Source organism: Talpa occidentalis, unplaced genomic scaffold (assembly GCF_014898055.3).
Source record: "Talpa occidentalis isolate TD23 unplaced genomic scaffold, MPIMG_talOcc4v2.1 talOcc4.9, whole genome shotgun sequence".
Taxonomy (NCBI): Eukaryota; Metazoa; Chordata; class Mammalia; order Eulipotyphla; family Talpidae; genus Talpa; species Talpa occidentalis.
In genome coordinates, this window is record NW_023605305.1 from 45,132,638 (window position 1) to 45,157,668 (window position 25,031).

Genomic DNA, 25,031 nt, shown 5'->3' on the forward strand with positions numbered 1-25,031 from the left:
TTTTGCGTGATTAGAAGCTCTCAACATTTACAGCATTTTATCTTTTTTATCTTTCTGAAGTAAAAAATATATAGAGACGGATATTAAAGTACAAAGTGGTTACATGACATGTTGACGAATAAGTGTTTAGAAAAAATAAAACAAGATCCTTTACTAGTACACTACCCCAAGCAACATGCTAGATTTAAGTATTAAATACTGGGAACATACAGTTAGCAAGTAAGAACCAGTGCAGGTGGCTGGGACATTATTGACACACTGTGACATCTGAGTTGGCAACTTCTCAAAAACTGCCTTAGCCAGCCTGAAGGACATGCTCCTAAGTCTTTGACCAAGAAGATAACGAAAATAAAACTTCTGAAAAACTAAAACAAACTTTTCACACACAAAAAAAACTTTTACTTCTCAATGGAAGATGTGTTTGTTCTGCTTTAAAAACATATTTTGTTCTATTTTCTGGGCTCCCTTTCTCTTTTAAAAACTTAGAAATATTGCCAAAGGACAAAGAAAACAATGGAAGGTTGTATGGGGAAGAGGAGGAGCCAAGGAGACATCTGGATTGCGTTTGATCTGGCAACTCGCTCCCTGACCCATTAGGTGGATGCTGCCGTGGGCGGCATCTGGGATCTATGTGTGCTGATATTTGATTTCCAGGTGCAAGTATTCACTCATCTAAATCCTGGCCATATGCTGCCATACATCTGCATAGGTACTCCTGTTTCCTTCTGAATTGGATATAAAATGTACACCTGACTGAGACAAACAAGATAGATGATCCCAAAGCAGTAAAAACTCCACTTATTTTGCAGGAAAGACAGAGGCCATGCAAATGTCTCTGACCTGACAAGAAGTAGTTTTCAGGACCTCCCTGGGAGCATAAGGGTTGAGCTACCAAGCTATCATCATTGAGGCCTGAGTTCGATCCCTGGCCAGGGAGCTAACCCACATGGCACAGCAGACCTCTCCTGTCTCGCCTGCGGCCTCCCTTAGCAGTGTAGTTCAATAGATCTACCTGTTCTACTCCCCACTCTGTCCCTGGTGAATCTTCTCACCCCCACAGCTCTGGCCTACACCCTAGCTCTTCTATGCATAAATTAATAAATCAATCTTTAAAAAAATAGCATTCAGAGGCAAGTTCATAGCATCCAGGAAATCAAAAGTTTCCAGCCTTCCTTCTGATCATTTTGCTGATCTCTTGTAAATTAAAAGGGATAAAACTTCAAATTCCTATAACATATCCGATCAGTGGGGGAAATATGTTAAATACACAAATCCTGCTTCCCAGGTTTCAGTTGTGCAGAATGAATGAGATCTAAAGATCCACTGTGCAAGATGGTGCCGGAGTAGTTAGCAATATTTTTGCATGCACTTAAACATCACTAAAAGGGTAGATCTCATGTGAAAGTTTCTTACTGCATAAACAGAACTAAAGGAAACAAAATCTCTTACTAACCAATTGGTAAATTTTCAGGACACTGCTATTTGCCAAACAGAACAAAAAGTCTATCTGGAGTAATTATTCTGTATTCTTTGGGCAAGAAAATAATTTATTTTTCTGATTCCTGGTTTTCTCATCTGTGACATGAAGATGATGATATTTCTCATATTGAGTCTTTGTAACAATTCAACATAATCCAAGTAAAAGCGATATAGTTGCTTAAATAGGCAGTTATTATTATCATGTGACTGGAAGTTGGATGTCAGTTTTTTCCAATAGGCATTCAATTTTAATTTGAAGTCACATAAATTCCATAGTGGCAAGTTAAAAGTCATGTGTGATTTACTTTTAAGAATGGGATCATGATATTTGCAAAGGTGACTCCAGCTATGGAATGATGTGGGGCTTCCAATTGGAGAGCATTCTCAGAAGGAGAAAGTCCTGAAAAGTAAATACTTTCAAAATGTCAAAACTTTATATTTCATCTCTGGGCTATTTTAGATATGAAACCAATATTTAAAAAAAAAATTACTTGGCTAGAAATCTCTGTTAATTCTCCTTTTTTGAGGCTTTTGCCATTATTATAAAGGAATTCAATGAAAAGGAAAACTTAAAAATATACTTTCAATAGTAACATTTTACTATATTCCCTACATAGTCAATTATTGATCAATTGGTCAATAATCAAATACTATTATTTTTATTGTGTCAATAAGTAAAATAATTCCCTAACAATTTTAAAGGATAATACTTGAAAAAAGGAAAGAAAATTTTTCAGAAAAAATAAATGGGTGAGTAATTGAATGTTTAAATTATTTTTCCAGTGTATTGAAGTAGAGAACACTATTTTCTTTTTGTAGTATTTGAATTCTTTAAAAATGAAAAATTAACTTTCATATTCCATATTAAGTCTCCATTGAGGAAAAGGTTTTTTTCCTATACTGAGGATCACAGAGACCTTTAATAGTTTCTGCTATATTGTAAGAAAAAAACGGTAAAGGTTAAGGAAAAGACAAATTTCTTAGCACTTGAAAAACTATTGAATACCTTCGCTTCATTATGTAGTGTCTGATTTTGGTAGAACTTTTCTCCCTTTCATGTCATAATCCTTCTTGTAACAGATGGAAAACTGTTGTTATTTTTAAATATCCAAAGGATAAATAAAATTTGAATCAAACTTACATTTCTGTGCATTGGGTTTCAGTTAAGTTAATCACAGGATTAGGGAAAAGGGAAGGGAAGAAACGAAAGTTAATGAAATAAAGTTGAGAGAAAAAATAAGTTTAGAAACAGAGCAAAAGGTAGCAGAGAAGGAAATGAGAGGAAGGAAATCAAGGTGGCAGAGGCAAATAAAAGGCAAAAGGAAGAGGCAGGTGGGATGATGAGTTTCTTGAGGAACTAATAAAATCAGAAGCCATTTTACAGGAAAGAGCTCAAGATGCAAATATACAGGGTGATATGAAAACCTCCTGGAAATGTGTTTCTCTTCTAAGTGGAAAACTATAGCCAGTTTGGGAAAACAGGATGTGGTGAAAGCACTAATTGAAATTTCCTCAATAAATAGCATATATGGACCAGACCGATCACTAAACTTTGTAAATCAAATAACTGCAACACCAATAATGAATAGAAAAATAGTGTGTATAATACAAGCTTTTGCCATTTCTTTTATTTTTTTTTTTAAGATTTATTTATTTATTTATACAAGCACTGGGTGCAGTCAGAAGCGCGGGAGGGCGAGAGAATTCACCAGAGCCAGAGCAGAAGCAGAGCAGGCAGAAGGACCGAAATACACTGCTGAGGGGAGCAGCGGGCACGGCAGGAGAGGTCTGCGTGCCATGTGGGACCCTCACTGGTGGCCGGGGAGCAGCCGGGGATCAAACCGGTGCTGCAGAGGCTGCGGGCAACTTCACAGCCCAGTGCTCAACCGCTGCGCCACCGGGGAGGCCCTGCCATTTCTTTTAAATACTATACACTTGGTAAACTATTTGAAATCCACTCTTACTTTGTAAATGTAACATATTGAAGATAATCTCAGCAATTAATTCCAACAGTACTCTGATACGTAATGAACTGCTTAGACCTTTACCTATTTACTATTTTGTTTATGAGATAGTTGCATCTAATTTTAAAGAGAATTTTGAAATCTGTACTGCAATTTCTGGTAAGTTAAAAATTATAATCACTTATTTATGAGTAACTAAATGCTAAATATCAAAATCTCACCATGACCTTTATTATATCTCACTGTGGCCACATCCACAATTCTTTCCTTTTTTCCGATCTTTCTAAAATCTTCATTCTAACTCCGAAAGTCTTAAAAACTCCACTTCCCCTCAGTGTTTGATGCTACATCTATAATGCTGAATGAGAATATATGTCTAGCTCTTTGTTAACTTTCCTGAAAAAAACAGAATATATCATATACATTTTTTAATGTTTTATACTTACTAAAGATTTTATTTTTATTTATGCATACAAGAACTGGGTTGAAGGACAGATATACAGAGTGGGGGTGAGAGAATTCATCAGAGACAGAGTGGGGAACAGAATAGGCAGATCTACTCAAGTACACTGCTGATGGGAGCAGCGGGTGAGACAGAAGAGGTCTGTTGCACCACGTCCATAGCTCCCTGGCTGGGGATTAAACTCATGCCATAGTGGCTGGTAATGGCTGGTAATAGCTTGATAATACCAAGGCATTAACTCCTGCTCCACTGTAGGGGCAGGAAGGACACAGTGCAGGTTTTCTATGATCCAGCAGACTGGGTAAAGGAGGAGTCAGAGTCCTCAGTGGTTTTTGCAGGTCTTTTATTGGGATTTACCCAGTACACAGCAGGCTGGGGTGCTGGGGGGCCGGTAGGCTGGCAGGCCTCCCAGCCCCCAGCAAATCCTCACTCTGTCTGGGCTTTCCGGTGATCTCTCTGCTTCTCTGCTCTTGGCTTCTCTTTCAGCTTCTTCTGGCGTTCCTGTGACGCCGCCCTTATAAAAGCACAGTCTCAGCTCAGGTGAATCCCATCTACCTATGCCCACACCCTACTCCAGGTGCCCGCCATCAGGCATGCATTCAGGACCGCAAGGGTCCATCATATATCCTGATGGTGGGAGGGCAGAAAAGCCTGACAATATTCCTTACCCTACATCCACCAAGGAGGTTCCCCTAGATATATTTTTAAAATTGATTCCCTTTTCTACTTTCTTAAGTGACTTTTTCAGCTACCTATGGGAAGGGGGGAGGGCAACTACATGGTTTCCTCCTTAATGTAGTCAATAGGAAATATACCTTGAGTGCATAAAATATATTCCCCCAAAATATGCATTGCACTGCCCCTCTTTTTTCTCATGTCATCATTTTTCAGCAAGGCAGCAATCTAGCAAGTGCCATGTAGGACAATGACGGATGTGAAATATAAATCATGTGTGGCCAATTCCAAAGCCTATATCCTTTGAGCTCTGCTTTCTAGTTAGTAGGTACCTTCCAGTTCTCTTTCTACCTTCCACCCATAGACTTCCGAAAGCAACATCTTCTGTGGCAGGTACCAAGAGACTATACTTATTTGCCCTTTGATACATGACTGGGCAAAGTAGGATCACAAAAAGTTACTGGAATGAATCAAAAAAGTTGAAGTTTCCATTTTTTATGTTCACATAATTTTACTTATCTATCTACATTTTATTGATGTAGCATTGGTATGTGATTCAGAGGTATAGGGTCAACTTTTTAATCAAATTACTTTTAAGCTTTGTAGAAAGTACCAATCTCTTCCTCTTTGTTAGGTTTTTGATTACCAAAACCAGATCTAGATGCTCCCTGGAATGCTAGCAGGAAGGGGTTCAGAGTGTGATACACCTAGTCATGTTGCTGGCTCTACCCCAGCAGTCCTAAATTTGTTGTTTAATGTCATTTATGCAAGCAGTATGCTCACTCTCAATTTCTTCAGAGGACTCCTTCTATTGCAAAATTAGGAAATTATCTAATCCCAGGGAGGCACATGCTTCAGAATATGGGAAATTAAATAGTTTTAGTTCTAAAACAGAAGAAATCTGATTCAGTTGAGCCAAAGGTGATGAAAGGAAAAGCAAGGCACATTCCAGGTATGAAAGCCCTGTGTGAAAGGAGAGCTTTTAACTTCTGAATATTTGTTATATGACATTTTCAAGTTTGCAGCCTGTTTATTGCTCTGTTCTTACATGCTCTCACCAGGTGTTTTTCAACGAAGCACTAAACTTCCCCTCCTTGACTCCAAGAGGAAACCTGCAGGTAGGTTTAATGCAGAAGATTAAGACTGCATTAAGATTAAGTCTGAAATGTTCTGCTACCAATTAGCCCTCTAGTATTTCTGTAAGCCTTGAATTTTTGATGCGATCAATGACACCAGTGGAGCCATCTTCTGTGGAGTGGTTATTAAAGATATAAAAATCAATACAAAGATGATACTTGGAAATCTATACCACAAGATAATGAATCACCATGAGAGTCGACTAAGAAGAATGTCAGCAAACCAAACAGAAGGTTTGTGCATAACAAAGTATTTTATGCCTGTAGAATTTAAGCTAAATTTTGCATGAGACAGAAGTCTTCAGGCTACATTTATGATACATTTGCATGACAAGTTTTTAATAAGATCAAGATACAAGCCCAACCAGGCAAAAGGGCTCCTAGTGCTTTTGGAAAAAAAAAAAAAAGAAAAAAAAAAAGGAGAGTGAAGATTGAGATGTTCACGACTGAGCCAATAATGGTATGATTTAACTTTAATGACAAAATAGCATCAAAACTTTCGCTGTCAGTAATCCTCATTCAATTTCTTTTAAATGAAACATTATTTGCCTGCACCTTAAGTCCGTAAAGCACTGATTGTTATTGGAGCTGTGTATTGGAGCTTCACAGAATAGTCCAAATTTAATTTGAACTGGGGATTGATTTCGTTTCCTTCAAAGGAAGATTTTTTTTTTCCTTCCAAAATTGAGCTAGTGCATGACTTTGCAAGTTCATTTTGGTTTTCTCCTTGACACAATTGTAAGTGACAGGAGAACATCGTATGTGTTCTGTCCTTAAGGGATATCACCACGTTGCTAATGATTCCACAAATGATTGGGAGCGATTCTTTGACTTTAGAGATAAGGATTCTCTATGATTTCCTATCATTTGGAGCCAGAAAAAGCAAAAATAAGCAACTCTGCTACAGCCACCAGTCCACTAAACCATTGTGTGTTCAATAGATATAGAATTTTATGCTTGATATTTCCAATTTACAATAACATAAATAAGGTTTTATGGACAGGGATTAAGGGAGGGTGTGTTTCTGTGTATGTTGGGTGTTGCAAAAGTCATAAATGTTTCTACTTCCTTCATTCTCTAGGCACATATATGAGCCTCTCCTTGGAAGTCTTAAGTGGCAGCTGCTACTGAGGGACATGTTCATAATCACTGAGCTTCAAGTTCTTAACAGCAAAATCTGGTTCTTAGTTAATCAGTAAACTTAACTGATTTACAGGGAGACGTCTTTGTTTTTCTTGGAGTTTTTTCATCTACTTCTCACCCTGGTGCCAGCACAATTTCCAGAAAATGAAACAATGATTAGTTTATGCTATTGCATATTAAGTTTGGTTTTCTCTGTGTTTTCACTGCATGTTTTAAAGGTTGATTAATCAGCTGTGAGTTGTTGTAGAGTCAGTGAGGGAGGAATTCCCACAGACATTTTTTCCCAACATAGCGTATAACAATAAGAGAACTAGACACACCTAGTGTAGTTTTAACAAGTCTTTGTAGTTTTGACTTAATTTGTTTCCCTCCCCTTTACCTCCTGAGGCTCCCAAAGCAAATGAACCATTCAGTAGCATAAAACAAGGGGAATTAGTTTAGATTTCAATAAAACACAGACCTCTTGCTGGCAGTATCTGCCCTGATGCAGAATGTCTGCAGTTTAAAATATTGTGGTGTCTTGATTTTCCTGACACCTCATGATTGTCCTCCTGAACCCCGCTGCCTGTGGAACCTCAGCAGTAACAGCTGTTTAGTTTTTGGGTTTATCCTCCATGCTGCTGATACATCAAGCTCCTTGATCTTTGTATGTAAAATCTACATTACAGATGTGTGAATAAACTAAGCAGTTTTCCAATAGTTCTAGACTCAGGGTCTTTTTAAAAGATTATTTTTTTTTATTTATTTGAGCTAACCTTGGTTTACATCATTTTTTGTGTATTTGAAGTATAGGCTCTCCCCATCAGGTGTTGTTACCACACTGTACCCGCCACCAAGACCCCCCACACTCAGTCACTACAGTCTATTGTGCTCCCTCCTCACCTTGCTCTCTACCTTCCTGCTCCCCCTTTGGTAGCCTCAGTCCTATAGTCAGGTTTTTAGGGTTAGTTCTTAGATTGGCTTTCTGACCCTTTGTATAATGTTTGTCTATGTTCTATCTGTAAGTAACAATAGCCAATATTTGTCTTTACCATCCTGAATTATTTTGCTTATATAATCCCCTCCAGCTCCATGTATGTGCTGCACATGGCAAGAATTTATCTTTTTTGATAACTGAGTAGTATTCCATTATGTATATATACCACGTCTTCCTGATCCACTCATCTGTTTTTGGGTACTTAGGTTGCTTCCCTAACTTGACAACTATACAAAGTGCTACAATGAACATGGGATTGCATGTTTCCCTTCAAATTAGTGTTTTATATTCTTCTAGTAGATACTTAAGAATGGATCTGAAAGGTCATATGGAAGATTCATTTTCAATCTTTTGAAAAACCTTCATACTGTTTTTCCATAGGGGCTGAACCAGACTGAGATTTAACTTGGATAGTCTCCTGCACCTCTTTTAGGTAGTGTGAGGGAAAAAAAAAAAGGTGCTAAAAATGCTGTTCTCATAGGCAACAGTCATAGATAGTATTTAAGGAAACATTTTTGTAGGGTGAAATGCTTTTTAATTTTATCTTATCTAAGCAATGCATTCCTTTAACTCTCATAAGTCAGTAAGTCCTACTTACTTACTTTAAATGGGTTTTGATGCTTTGAAGGATATTTGTTCATTTATAAATAGCTAATGATGACACAATGCTCTGTGTGGTGAGGATATATTTTGTTTCAGGAGAACTGTGAGATATTCCATAGATTGTAAAACTGTTTCTCATACGAAGTCACATTTTAAATGCATGTTGGAGGAAAGTTGGATAGGGTATTTAAAAGTTTGGTTCACAAACTCATCTGAACTGAATCAATGTTGAATACTGAGTGGAATAATCAAATTTGTTTTTAATAGGTGAAAAAAATAAGATGCATGACACTTACCTAGGAGTAAGTCTTTCCTAATGTAGTAAATGACAAAAAGTTGAACCCCAAAATGTGACTTATTTGTCTATGTGACTTACTTGTCCAGAGAAGACAATATATGCTCACCAGATAAAAATTAATGTTGTCTTGATAAAATGAGCTGGAGGATAGGGGAATTAAAACTAGATATCTAGAAACTATAAGTTGAACAAGAAAATTTCATCTTCTATATAGTTAAGAAGGGCCCATGGACGGGAAAAACCCACAGATAGCCTCTCTAACAATTCATGAACATAAAATAGTTTTATAAATCTATAATTTCATTTACAAATCAAGAACACAGAAATATTATTTTAAAAATAATATATGAAATACAACAGAGTGGCTTTAATTCTTAGGAATTTAACACATGATGGAAGCAAAGAGAACTAGCCAGGAGTTGCACACAAGACCATACTGGACTTATATCTTTATAATAAACAAGCTCAGAAATTTGAATGACTTTATGTTGCTAGGAGTCGATACTTTACCAAATATCTTAAAGTTCAACACTCTGACTGGCTACTTGGCATTATGAATCCAGGAAAATAGGTGAATAAAAACCCAGGAGAGTCTAATTTTAGGGGAAATAAGTCAGGATAAGATATAGTAAGATAGCAAATTTAAGTTTAAAAACAAACAAACATGTTTCAAAAAGACTAGAAAGACATAAAATGTTAAGTATGCTTTTTCTCTGGGTGCTGTCATAAACAATAACTTATTTTCTTTTGATATTTATAAATTTTCTATAATAACATTTCTATTTTAATCAGGAAAAACAGATGAATAAAAAATACATTCTTTTGAAATTACTGTTAGATGCAAATGAATACATTTACCACTGGTGATGACTTTGGCTACAGATGAAAGATGATTTCCATAGAAGGATTATAATGTTTTATATTTAATTAACTGCAAAAGTTTTGAGCAAAATCAGAACTTCAGATCCTGGAAACTGAATACAGTGAAGATTTGATAGACACAAAGGGGAAAAGGTAAGATCAATGGAAGAAATTCCAGACAGCGAGAAGAGTCTCTTACAGAGTGTGTAAGAACATGAAGAATGTGAAAACAAGGCAAAGTGAACCTTATATGAAAGTGAATAATAAATGAGAAGAGATTAGGAAGTAAACTGGCCTTGAATCTGAACATAAAAAGTCATGACCGGATTCTCTATTTTGAAAGTCAAAATTAAGAAACTCCATTGGGAAATAAGTTTATGGAATGAGCAAAATCAACGTTACTGTAAGATTGATTTCTACTTTGGGGGAGCTCTAAGTCATTAGCTTTGGGTCCATTTTATTAACACTATAGCTTTCCCTTTACTTCCAAGAAAAAGCACATAAAATGCTTTTACTCTTCATAATTCACTTGCTTAGTCAAATATTCATTGATTTTTCTGAATCTGTAGCCCATCTGCTTGCAAAACATTCATTGACTTCATGGGACTAAATAATAAGTATTGGTTGATGTTAATGTACATACATGCAATAAAACTGTCAACTCAGTCATCTTCCTGGTATACCTGAGTATATAGGAAAAGCATCATTAGACAGTGATTATATATAGGAAAAGCATCATTAGACAGCACTGTCTGAAAGGTAGTACACATAATGGAAGGAGCATGGCCTTTGGCCTCAGGAAGCCATGAGTTCAAATCCTGCTCTATCACACCATATTTGTTAAATTTGATCAAATTAAATTTTTGAATCCAATTTCTCTCTTTAACATTCAACAATACTTGCTTCCTAATGTAAATATCTAAGGTTATATGATGTATACATAATTAAAATTAAACCATCTAGCAGGATACCAGACATACAATAAACTTTCAATAAATGGTATCTATGATATTGTCTTCAACATACTCAAAGTTCACTTTTACAACAATAGAACTTAGAGCTTCAAGAACAATAATTTCAATTTTCTTTGCCTGAGTCAAATTTTGGATTATTAATATAAGGATGATTTTATTTCCCCCCTTAGATTGGCAGATAATTCATAGAATTTGATATGAAATGGTCTCATGTTTCAGATTCTCAAATCCTTTTCTATCCATGTTAATAGCACCAGTTTTCTCTCTCTCAATTTCTTCACTTTGGGGATGTTCAGAAACCAAAGAACCAAAAGAAAGGGGATGAACAGCCAGCAGGGAGAATCCAGGATACTGAATCTTCAGGGAGAAAATGCTTATGCTTGATGAGGCTCAGAGACTGGATTTCCATTTCAGAGAGATAGGTTAATTCGTAAGCTTTATACCCAAGACCAACATTTGGGTCTTAAAGTCTTGAAACCAGTTATAATAGCTGCAGTTCTCTCCGAGGGGGAAAAAATTCTCTCCAGCCATCCTGGAGTCTTCATTATTGCAAACTGTGGGAAGAGTTTCAGTGTCCAGTTAAGCTGGAGATTTTGGTGGGATGTTTATGTGCATTTTTCCTGGGCATGGAAGAACGAAAGATTTTGTTTGCTGGGATTTACCTAACACTCATGGTGAATTACCTAGCCCTTCAACTGTTCTTTTGCCTTGCTTTTTTTAATGAGTGCCAGCTCACATACGTACATATATCCTAGATAATACAAATTCATAGGACCACTGGTTATTTAGTCCAGAAAAGCAGTATATTATCCAAGCTATATTCATTATTAAAACCTCCCTTGTATCCCACCTTTTCTACCAGAACTCCTTCAAAATTTATAATTTATAATACTCAGGTGACACTTTACATTCTTTTAATTCTTTGTTTTGGAAAAGCTTTGGACATATAGACACCAATAAGTTAGTAAAATGACTTTAAAAAGCTCTCTAAATATTTAGTCAGTGAGAATAAAAAATAAAATTAGATTGTACTTTTTTTTATTTTGAAGTGTCCAGTGAATATGAAGAGGATTCATTTTAAACTAACCCTTTTATTCTTTAAATGATAGGATCAGTGAGGCAAGAGAGGTGTGCAGATAGTTGTAAGGAATGAGTGACAGCAGAATGTGTGCTTGTTATAACTTGCTAAGCCTTTTTTTAGGTAGGATTTTCCTAAGAATCAACCTTTATTTATTATGATTATTTCTTCAAAATGTGTATAAAAAATTTCAGTCAGACAGATGTTACTTGCTCATGATCACTGAGAAAGTTCAGATGCAAATTTGGGATTAGAACCCCCAAATGCTATGCCAGCCAAGTATTTTTAACAATCACACTTTCCTGATAATGCTGGTTAGAGGGAATAGACATTATCCATTCATGTTCCTTACATTACCATAGCAATCAAGGTTTATTTATAGCATAAAGATCCCAGAAAAACTATACTGGAATATTTTAACTTAAAACAATTTAAAAAATCTAAATTATTACACTAAATCATTGTCTTAATAGCTAACATTATCTCCTTTCCATTGTAAGTATTATTTGCTTTGCTTTCAATATTCTAGTCATTTGATATTATTTAAGATTAAGATAACAATATTGGTATGATTATTATTCAAGATTATACTAAGTACACTTTATTTACTGGGTTCTATTTTGAAAATAGGAAAATGAAATATTGAACTGAAATTTGAGTAAGATTCATGAATGGACTATGGTATCAATTGTTTTTTATTAATTTTCTTTTTCTAATAAGTAACCTATTACACCTCTTACAAAACAACATACTATTTCTATTTCACCAAATTTTACTCTTTTGACTAAAATGATAATAGTATAGTGAATTTAAAAAAAGTGTTTAAGTTTAGCTCTTACTTCTAATTCAAATTAGAAGTCTTTCAATGGTTCAGTAGATAACTTATTTCTACATTATAATATCATCTTCTGCATTTGATTTGTTAAAATAGACATACAGTAATTATAAATGAAAAAATTTGCAACAACAAATGTCTAAATTAACTGAAGTAAACCATATTTCTATGTGTGTTGAAAGAACAATTTCACCCATTTTTAATCTTTAAATTTATCTTTGGAAATAGAATAGTGACCAATTACATTTTGGAGATGAGCAAACTAGGTAAGAGAGTTTATGACCACTTTTGGATTGATCCCAGGTGTTGCAGAGTGCTATCAACCATACATTGGTGTTATTTCTTTTCTCTCATTTGCCACCTTCAGTCCTAAAAGGAAACTGGGGAGGTGGTAGATTTGAGAAATTTGCTTTTGCTCATGGAGGAAGGAGAAATCCAACAATTTATGCTGACCAACTAGCATCGTGGTTATGCTTCTGAGAAGAGAAGGATGAATGTGAAGGGAAACATGGGCTATTGGCAAATCTGCTGATTTGAAGATGAAGTCATTAGCCATCTATAGGCTCATTAAGCTCTAATGGTGATCATAATCATCCATTTGTTATTTGAAAGAATGGTGCCTCCATCCCTTTGAAAGGCTTTTTGTTTTGTAGGTTCCTTTTTATTCTGCTTCCTGAAACTCTATGCCAATTGGTGTCTGCATGTTTCTGAAATGGCGAGGAGCCTTCTAATTGATTCTCCCACTACACTGTGCACCAAGCTGGCGGGCACCCCACTCGGGTCACTTTACACATCACACTACCTAGGGCTAACCAGGGACCCATTCAAAGGGCATGGGATGCCAATTACTTTCCTTTCTGGCATTAAATGAAAGTTATGATATATCTCCTTTAGGAGAGAGGCTGCTGAAAGGGAACTGAGAGTTTGGTTCCCTTAATATTTCTCATAACTTTTGAGTTTCTGGACTAAAGGGAAATTGAGAAACTGACAAATACAGAAATACACAAAGTGAAGAAGTAGACTAAAAGGACTTTAGTTGATCAGTAAATTCAGTATTTACTAGATGCCAGGAAATATTCTAAGTGCTTTATATCTTCTCACTTGCTTATACGACGCCAAGGCTATCTAAGTAGTACTATTTCTTTACTTATGTTGTAGATGAGAAAATTCATGTGCAAGTATCATAGTTAGTAAATGACAGAACCACCATTTGAATTTAGGTTGGTTTTGAAATCTAAGCTCTTAGTCATTTTGCTGTAGGTGATATCAAAGATCCTACACCATTCCACTGAAATAGAGAATCAATAGCTTCTAGAAATATGCAATTTTTTAACAAGTAGAAAAACAAATCATAACCATGATTCAGAGAAATAGAAATATAAAACCATTCTTTAAAAAAATACCTCTATGCCTACATTAGAAGTAACTTCAGTGAGATGTTTCTACCTCTTCCTACTTCTGCAAAGGAATGCATCTTAGTAATTTTTGAGATTCATCTATGGAAACAGTATAATCACTCCAGCCAACTATGTGATTCTGATGTTCTGGCATATTCCAGGACAGGAACTTCCTTAGAGCACAAGAATACTTCTGCAAGAAATCTAGGTAGATAGCCAACTTTCATCAATATCCAACAAATAACCCGACTCTGATGAGAGGGAACCCACAGATGTAGATTATTCCCTTTGCACTACCCAGGGTCAGGATTCTACTTGCTACTAATAGATTATCCAGTGTCACAATTTAGAAAGTCACCCATAGATAAAGGACAGTACATTTGTGCAATGTTGGAATTCAAACATTTACTGAATCATTTATGTCTTTTTTTTAAATTAATCACTTACCTTATGAATCTATGTAGGCTCCATACTCTTCAGAACTAGTTGGGGGGTTTAGAGGAAGAGGTCTGCAACCTGCAAGGAAGACAAACAAAGCCACAGTTCAAATTCAGCTGAAAAGAATATCAACAGGATTGAATAATACAGTCACATGTACTTTAAATATCCATTTTGAATCAGATTCAAATTGTAAAGGCATTTACCAGTTTGGAAGTTCAAAGAGGATATAATTTAGATGAGACGGAATATCACTACTTGTGCCCCTCTGCTTTAAGAATTAGTTTAGACTAAAAAGTAGAGGAGTCTGAAATGATTCCTGGAAGTGAGCAACGTAACTGGACCCAGGAGGGAGGAGCAGGCTGCCACCCACCTGGGGAAATGGTTAATAAAAAGATCAATTGCACTCTTATCTTGTTAGTCATTAGACAACCCATTGATGCCACCTGCTTACTTTAAATGTAAAAGTACAGGCAGCCATTGGAAAACTGCCATTGCTTTGGAACCCCCTTTCTTTCTGTTCTAGTGATAGGAGGGAAAAGGCCAAACTCTGACCCGGAGAAGCTGAGCATCTGTTCTTCTGGTAAATGCAGATGTGAGGACAGATCAGAAAACAAGTCTTTACCCTGGGGGTGGGCGTGAGAGTGGGGGTGGTTTCCTCTTCAATGAATATACCAAAATATGAAGTGTTTATTAGGTTATTATTACTGTAAATACCAGAAACACTTTACTTGTAAACTATAAAATAATTTGGGATTTTTGTTCCTCTTATATTATTCTATACCTCAGATTTAAAGTGGCCATATGTTAAAATGTACCAATTACACAAACTTTTTGTTTTTTAATGATTTTTGAGAAACACTGACTCTTTTGTGTCGTTGATTATTCTCCCACCAAAATGTAAGAAAAGATTTACCTGTATTTGAGATCAGTGTCCAATAATTAAAGGCTCAAAAATAACATTATTTCCTAAAGCACAGCAAATGCCTGCTAACAATTGATGGACAATGAGGAAGCTTCTATTATTATTATTATTATTTTAGGGCAGTAACAGGAACTTTTTTTTTTTTATAGAGGCATGTTTTATTTATTTATTTATTTGTTTGTTTGTTGTTTGTTTATACATGCACTGGGTACAGTCAGAAGCGTGGGAGGGTGAGAGAATTCACCAGAGCCAGAGCGGGGAGCAGAGCAGGCAGAAGGACCGAAGCACACTGCTGAGGGGAGCAGCGGGCGGCAGGAGAGGTCTGCGCGCCATGTGGGACCCGCCTCCAGTGGCCGGGGAGCAGCCGGGGATCGAACCAGCGCCGCAGAGGCCGCAGGCAGCTTCGCAACCGCTGCGCCACCGGGGAGGCCCAGTAACAGGAACTTTTCCTTCAGCAGCTTTTGTCTACTTCTCTCAGCTTCTTCACACTCCAATTATAAATGGGTGTTTCAATTCTTTTCTCACCCCCTGATTTGACATTTATCCAGGCATCAGATATGTGATGGGAGGACTCAGATTATATCAACTTTAATGAAATGATTTTTTTAGTCTAATTTGTTTGATGATATGCATATCTATCATTTATTATCACCATTCAAGCTATCTGTATTTATTTGGCTACCAAGTAATAGTTTTCTCTTTATGTTGAACATTACCATTCCAGTCAAAAACCTTTTTCACTCAGTAAAATGCTAACTGAGGAGAAGGATGGTGAGATGTAGTAGTTAGTTAATTTCTCAGAGCAGTGAGTGAGGTTAAGTCAGCTTGTGGCCTGGTAGCTAATTATTGTTCTCTCCTCTGCTCATTTTACTCTAAAAATCAAAGTATTGTTTGTAAGTTCTGAGTGCTGAAAGTGCATCCTTAATTAAGTAGTGTATAGATGGATGGATTTTCTATCAAATGAGTCTCATACTTGCAAGGGAAAATCAGATATAGTATTGTCTCTAGCCTAAAATGGATATAAGATTTATCAAAAGAGCTGACCAAAATATGACTGTTATTAAAAAAAAATGCATTAGTGAATTTTATAACAATAAAATTTCAAGAGACACTAAGCACTAATATATTTTAGGGCTAGATTATTTATTAGTTGTTTCTTGAATTTAAAGAGGCTTGTAAATACCACATATCCCTGATTGAACTATGTTATAAAGAATATGGTTCTATTAAACTTTCACATGTGTAAATTACTAATCAAAAAGTAAGAGAATAAGTTTTTGGAGACCAGAAATTTTAGTTTCTCAATATACTTTAAGTTAGGCATGAGATGATCAGGATAAAAAAAAAAGATTTATAATTACAAAGGCTTTGATCAGATTGCTAAGTGAATATGCAAAATTTGACCTTAAAAAGGTAGGTTAGGAATGGATATACATCCTTCTATCATCTGATCTCAGATTCAAGGAGAGTCCCTCAGATGTAGTCCAGGGGTAAATCTAGCTAACATGGAATTTTTCTTCCTGGCACTGTGTTTTATGGTGAAGAGCTAACATAGTTTTATAGATTCTGTGACCAGTAAGAAAGGAAATTTCTAGATGGACTCATTTCTAGACTTCACACTGTCCTTAGTTATGCACAGTTACACTTGGACATAAAACTTAAAATATTGTTAAAAGTGAATAAGAAGCATTTAAAGTTTTTTCTTGACAATTTCTCCATTTCATGGGTAAGCCATAGACATGAAATTAACTTAGAAGTAATGAACATCTGATTGTATAGTTTTGTGAAAGAGAAATCTTTCCATAATAAAAAGCTCTTCTTTGTAGGATGAATTAATGACTCAAAAAATACCATCTTGAAGAAGACAAAGGTAATTGAGGTAAGTCTTACAAAGTTAAGTCTCAGCACTATGAAGCTATCTGCAGCACGAGTTCCATCACTGGCCAGGAAGCTGACCCACATGACATAGCAGACCTGTCTCGCCGGCTGCACCCCTCAGTGGTGTATTTCAGTGGATCTGCCTATTCTGCTACCCACTCTATCTCTAGTGAATCCTCTCCAGAATTCACCTCTGGTCTACACCCTCCACCCCAAACACCTCTGGCCTATTCCCCAGCTCTTGCATACATGCATAAATAACTAAAATAAATCTTAAAAAAACAACAAAGATAATTGAGTCATTGTTGATATTATAGTAATTAGTTTAGCTTTTGAGTTGATAGCCAGCCTTCTATTTTTTTAAATAGGCCACTGTTTCTGAAAATGCAGGGTTCAAGAGATTTTTAATATTTTCTTGAAAAAAGTAGGTTTTTTATAGGGTATACAATTCAATGAACACCATATATGATAATTTTGCAGCAGAATTACAGAAACAGAATTAATTCCAATGTTTCTTTTATATATAAAACATATATATATATATATATAATGTTTGCGAGTAAATGAAACAACATTAACCAAGTGTAATCATATATACAAAAGATGTTATTCTTGGTAAAGTTGAGACTTCCTTGTTCATTGGAAAGGTGGAAAGGACTGGATAATCTCCTTTGAACACTATTCCTATTACATTTGTTGAATAAAAAAATGTTTTTTTAAAAGATTTATTTATTTATGCATATAAGAACTGGGGTATAGGACAGAGGTGCGGGGGTGGGGGTGAGAGTATTCACCAGAGACAGAATGGGGAGCAGAACGGGCGGGTCTACTGAAATACACTGCTGAGGGGAGCAGCAGGTGAGACAGAAGAGGTCTGCTGTGCCATGTGGGTAGAGTCCTGGCTGGCCGGGGATCGAACTCCTGCTGCAGAGGCTGAGGATAGCTTCACAGTGCTGTGCTTATACCCCTGCACCACCAGGGAGGCCTGAATAAAAACTGCTTTGAAGAGAGTTGTGTTCTGTGTAAGTTCTTCAAATTTAGAAGTCAGTTTCTCTGGAAAAATTTCAATGTTCAAAACAATAGCATTTTAACAAACTTGTCATGTTTGAGTAACTATTATTCCTTATGTAGTGGTAGTGTTAGCATCAATATTAAAAAAATGCAAGGTTAGGAATTTATAAACCAATTAGAAGATGAATTCTTTAAACTATAGTTCAGGTGAAAACTCTATGATATTTGAGAAAAGACAAATTCCAAATAACATAGAGGCAATGTTTTAATCAAGATGCAAATGAATAAATCATAATTATGAATATAAACTGAGAAAAGAGTACACAATTCAATATGAAAAAAGCTCAAGAATTAAAAGAAATCAGTTTGGAAAAAAATATCCATTGACATCTAGAGAAAAGCTGAAGTAAAATGAATTGAAATAAAATAGTGGAAGATTTCAGTATCATCTTATGTTGTCTTTTCTATCTCTAAAAGAAAAAAATCTTGAAAGGTTTTGAGGAAACTCTGGTCTTATATTTTTGGTACTTACAAATATACATCACTTTCCCCTAACTAATACCCTCATGCCTAACTGTGTCCTCATGCCTGGACTCCAATGGTAAATTTCTAACTCTGCCTTCTGTTTTAGGAGCAAGTATAATTGACAAAGATTAGTGTTTCTGCCTTCTCCATTGACCTGCATGATATAACCTGAGAAAGTTTTGAAATCACAACTAATATTGCCACGTCTCTAATTGAAACAATTCTTTGATTATCCGAGTAGATAGAGCTTTTCATAGACCTCGTAATTGGAGGCCTGTTTCTAGGATGGGGACATTAGACATTAGGCAATCAATGGAAAGTACTGGTGATGTTTGAGTAGAGAAGTGAATTAACCAGAAATCCGATTTAAGTAGATGAAGTGTGTACTATTGATTAGAAGAATAACAGAAAGTGGATTTATTAAAAAAAAATAGCCCAACAAGTTAAATTTTGGTAATACTTAAGTTTTCCTAGTGTGATTTTTAAGTAATAATGACATACTATAACCTAATATATATTATTACTAAAGTAATGCTTAGTAATAATAGTACGAAATTCAGTAGTAAAGTGCTATTTATACTTTTGGGTGTTGAGAATATAATGGTAAATTAGTTGGACAAGGTCTCTGCTATCACATCAAACATCAGGAAAGAGAGAGAGAAGAGGAATACGTGTTATGAGAGTGTCTAATTCTAGAAGAATGCTTCTTGTTAAGTTAAACTGATTCTAAAGCTGTGAAGACTGGATAGTAGGCTATTGTTATAGTCCAGACAAGAAAGAGATTAATGAGGACCTAGACTAGGTGGGAGCAGTGGGAATTAAAAGGAAGAAAAAGATGCAAGAGGTATTTTAGAGACAATCAATAGGAATTGGCAACTGCTGAGATGTGCAGTAAAGGAACGGGAAGAGACACAGATAAATTAGAAACTTGGAGACTCACTGAAGAAATTGGGATGCTATTAACAGAATTGCAGATATCAAAAGAAGGAAATAGTTTTATGGGGTAATGATGAATTCAGGTGTGGTATATTGTGTTTGAGGTATCAGAAAATCTCAAGGAGATGACAGTAGCTGAAAATGTAAGATTATTAATTAGAAGAGACACTAGAGCTTGATTTGGATGTCTTTCTGATGAGCACAATAGTTTAAAGCTTCAGGATTGTCTATAATCATCAGAGGTAAGAGAGGCTTACAGTTTCCATAAAAGCGGGAATTCTAGGAAATTACATAATTGAGGAAAGCACAAGTACAGTGAAGGCAAAGTAGGACTAATATCAAACAGTTAAATACTGGTTCTTGCCTGATCAACACCTCTCTAAACACTCTACAGAGGTTAACTGAGTTTGCTGTCACAGCCACCACTGGGAAGTAGATTTTGTTATTAATCCTACTTCGAAAATTAGGAAATGGAGGTACAAGGGGACTGCTAAGATCACACAGCTCATATGTGGTGTGTCTAGAAAGTTCATATGTGGTGTGTCTAGAAAGTTCAGCCTCAGAGCCCTGTCTTAGCCACTATAGCCTGTGTTGCAGTTGCACCTAGGTAGAGAGAGTGTCTTTGAAGAGAGAATTGGTTTCATTCAAATAGAAATTATGCAGATTACAGTTAAACATTTAGGTCAGCAACATGCATGAGAAGCACAAATGAAAGAACACTTTTCATATTAAACAAATAAATACAGGCAAAATAATTTTGTTAGGCCTTTGGTGCTATGAAGGGTTATTGTATCAATTTATGAAAGGCTATATCAAGAGTTCTGATTTTTTAATTTGGCAGGTATAGGGAGTTGCTATCGCAGAAGTCCTACCCAGAGAACGTGACATTTAAAGGGAGACCTAAATTATGGGTAGAACTTTGCGTGACAAAATTGAAAAGAGTGCTCCAGATCCGAGGGCCCTTTTAGGCAGGATTTAAGGGGCAAGGAAATCTGGGGTGAGGATAAGGGGAAAAGGGCCTCTTTGGTGGTGCTGAAGTTAAGTCTCAGTGCTTGACTTCAGTGCTTAATGCTATTGCCCTGGGGCCGGAGTTCCATCCCTGGCCAGGGAGGTGACACACATGGCACAGCAGACCTCTCCTGTTATGCCTGCTGCTCCCCTCAGCAGTGTATTTCAGTAGATCTGCCTGTTCTGCTCCCCACTCTGTCTCTGGTGAATCCTCTCATCAGCCCCCCCCCCATCCTACACCTCTACATCTCTGACATAGACCCCAGTTCTTGTATGCATAAATAAAAATAAATCTTTAAAAAAAAGAAGGGGAGGAAAGGCCCTGAGGATTTTTGGACTTTATCCTGAGAGTAATGGAAAGATGTTGAAAGATATAACTAGGAAAGTGACAAGTTAAGACTCAGAGAGTATACATAAATAAGCCACCCGAGATCACAGAGCTACTAATTGAGCTGAAGGGCCTCCTAGCTCTGGGTCTTTTCTCACACACATAACACTGTTTAGGGCTGGGCTGAAAAATGCTTAAAAAACAGCTGTCTGGGGGAAAGTGCTGATTTGTAGTGTTTTCTGATATCACTGGTATAAATACTATTGCTGATTTGAAGACATTAATATGAATACAAAGTTGGGGAGAGATGCTCCAAGTCACACCATTATATGGTATTTCTAACATTCAGATACCATAGATGAAAATATCCTCAAGAACACAGAAAATAATACAATGTACTACAATTGTTAGAAAGTGACTAGTTCTGTGTATTTATTTCCTTCATTTTGAATATGTATTGAATTTCAAAATGTATATAAATTTTTTAAATAGCTGCTTTTGTGGAACAACTTGCCAAATTCCTGAAAATGTACTAGGAGGATAGTCTGGGCAGGTAGGAGCTGGCACCGGCAAATCACTGTCACCACCTCAAAGAATTATTCTTGGTTGTACATTTTTATATTCTGGCTTTTTTCTTGGGAGATGGTTCCTAGAATCCTGGACAAAAGCTCACTCGTGTCTTTGCACACTGCACAGTGTGTTGGTCATCAGGCAGGATCAGTGAGAAGAATGCAGTGTTTTCTCAAACAAGCTGAGAGCAGAGGGGGGAGGGGAGCTTTTGGGGGGCAGGGCTGTGCAGGCTTCCACAGGGACAACGGTGACTAATAGCAAATGTTTCTTGGCTGACTCCCCACCTTTGCTTTCAAATAGTCAGGGGAGCGAGTTTCTGGTTTCAAACACAGATTTATAACTTGAATTGAAGCTAAACTTACATTCTCTGTATTCATTATCATTCCCTCCTATTATTGTCGTGCAATCTTCTCTTTAGGAAAACCATTGGACCCTAAAATAAAATGTTCAGAAACATGCAAATGAAAATAGCTTAAGCTCTCAGACTTTGGCAGTGTTACTTGAGTTGCTGTGGCCTCAGAAGGGACAATCATAATATTTTTCTGGCTGTCTTTTCTTGATTTATAATTCGAATCTCCATAAATGATAATAGAGAGGGCAATTATCAAAGAAATGGAAAGGGCAATTATCATTAAATTGAAAACACATCACACATCCAACAGGATGAATGACTGAGCTAAAAACAGATTTTGTGGATCTTGCAACTGTTCCAAAAGAACTTAATGGAAGCAACTTCATCTCCCCACCTCCTCCAATTAACCAGATGACTTTGGATATATTTTTCGTTTTTTTTCCTTGGATGATAACACAGGGCCTGTTAATCTAATCTGCCTAAATACTGACACTACTTAGAATATGTAAATTTATGAGACTAAACCAGTTGCTGTTTGCCTAGTGTGAAAAAATCTTTCCTTTTTTTATTTTTTATAAAAACAGTAGAGAAAAAATAGTTGTCTTGTTTGTACATTTGTGATTCCAGGAGACTCTAGACACCATCTCATCTGTTCTTAACCCTTGCAATGAATCTTTTTTAAGTGAGGCAATGTGGTGTTTTGATTCCTGAAGTTAAGTAATAGACTGGACATTGAAATTTCCCTATAGTGCTTTGTCTTGGTTGGATAAATTGAAAAATTATAATCCAAACAATAGTCATTAATTATCATTGCTTCAAATGCAGAAGAAAGAGGTGAATGTTTATGCACACCTTTTTGTAAAGAGTTCTTACCATGTGGATTTACTATTTTAAGGAGGGGAATTATAGTCTCAAGAAGGGGTAGGATGTGGAAGGAAAAAATAAATTTTTTTGGTTAGCATATCTGTCTAGTAAAAATACCTGTGGCATGAATGTCATGTCATTATGTGCTTATATGAAGCCTGTATATATATATATATATATATATATATATATACACACATATACATATGTATATATATCTGTATATATATATACAGATTATATTAGATTATATATATATAATCTGATCCAATAAGATCCTGATAGGGAATAACAAGGGATTCCTCATTCATGTTAAGTGGGGTTCACAAAAAAGATAAGCTTTGACATGCTTATCTTCATAATATATGGATCATGGAGAAACTAAATATCGGATGATAAAACTGTTCAGATAAATTTAAATAATATTTATTGCACCTGGCTTTGACTTTACCCATACTGGCCATTGATGGAGCCAGTCACCTGCCTTGAGTAAATCTTCACCAGATTAGGTTTGTTTACTTGAGAATAAAGGACCACAAGATGAATCCAGCACATGTGGCCACTATCTGGTATCAAAGCTGTTAGTCCTATATTTGTATGTCACTCCTCCCCACAATGCCCTAAACAAAAGGAAATCAATTCAATATTTTTCACTATGCTAAAATTTAGACTTCTGCAAACAAATTCTTCACATTGAAGGACCTAGTAGTGCCTGCTATGTGCCCCTCTCTGGTGTTTTTTGCTGCTTGGAGATTAGAATATATGCTGTTCTGTATAACTGCCAGCAATATACAATGTTATGGCTGAATATTTTTTTTGAAGATGTAAGATTCTCTATGTGTCATCTTTTCTTCAAAGTTTCCATCTTCCACACATTCAAGAGCAGTCTTTTAACTTTAGAAATATTTGACAGCTTTTCCAAAACAAGAACACAGACAAATTTCTGTCCAATTTACCCACTACAAGTTTATATAATTATATATATGTATCTATATATTGCCCCTCTTGCATTATTATATATGTAAGTTTTAAAGAAATAAATTGTTGCAGATGTCAGTTCATCTTGGTCAATACATATGGTTTGAAATACTAGGAGTTCTAAAAATTGAGAAGTGATTTCCCTTTTAAAATTTCCCAAAGTTCCAAATGCTTAAATTTCTTGAACTCTCAACAACCACCATCTGTTGATTAAGTAATTTACTTTTGGACATCCTCACTAAGAGGGCTGGACTAGGGGAATTCCCCTTGAATTCTAGGAAGTTGTTCTTTGGACATGATGTTTACTTCCTTTGATGTCACAATTTCTCTTGATGAATATAAATATTTATTTTTAACATGGCTGTTCGAATTCATTCAATATTCTGTTTCAGTTTCTGTGTCAAATACTGGTAGAAAAGAAAGGCCAAATTATAGATCAATATACCCATAGATTGAATGTTGAGTTAGTAAAAAGAGAACTTAACATTATTTTAATATTTTGCAATGTGTTTAGAAACCTGAGAGAGGTTTTTGAAAAATAGATATTGAAAACCCATCACACTAACACAAAGTGTAAGTATAATAAAATTCATGTCAGGAAGATTTCGTTAACATTAATATTTTGGGGGGTTGGTACATTTTTATCAATTGCGTTCAGTACTTTTGTTAAAGTCCTTTGTCAGCTGTATTTAATTCTCACAGGCATCTCATGAAATATGCCTTGTCTGATTTTACAAATTTTACAACTCAGATAAATGAAAAACTCAGATAAGTTAAAAATAACTTTTTTATGTCGGGCAGCAACAAAATAGCAGAGCAGGGGCTTAAACCTGGACCTGTCAGATTCTAAGGTCTATGGGTGGCAGAAGGCAGTTTTCTAATTGTGCCTATAGTGCTCAGCTATTCTGATGACAAGATAGGCCTGCTTCATATATTTTGTGCTTTTAAGGAATTTCCTTTAAAAACTGCTCCAGATGAGAGGTGATATTGATCCTAATTTTGAAAACATTTAGATAAATTAGAATGTCAACCACTCTATAGGCAATCTTCCACCAACCCAGAACACACACCCATTTTCCAAAACTGAAAATTCAAAGTGTTTGTTTTCTCCAGTCCCTAGGGGATCACAAGCTTATTCACTCTGTAGGTTATTATTTTCTAGCTCCCCCCAAAATGTTCAGATGGGCTTTTTCTAAGATGACCAGAGCAGCTTTTTCTAATATGTCACCATTGCTTGAGTAGTTAACATCAACGGTCAATTAAAAACCTGTGGGTCTCAAGAGAAACAGTTACCGTTACCTTAAAAAATGATAATAACATAGATTTAGGGTCACCT

The 25,031-nt window shown here is 35.9% G+C and overlaps 1 protein-coding gene across 1 annotated transcript in view; it reads right to left on the reverse strand.

Moving 5' to 3' along the window:
* ADGRL2 (adhesion G protein-coupled receptor L2) overlaps window positions 1-25,031 on the reverse strand; it is a 594,604-nt gene that overhangs the window by 470,565 nt on the left and 99,008 nt on the right. Inside the window, exon 3 of the mRNA XM_054691650.1 lies at window positions 14,330-14,398. The gene's annotated coding sequence lies outside the window, so the exon portion shown is untranslated. The remainder of the gene's footprint in view (window positions 1-14,329; window positions 14,399-25,031) is intronic.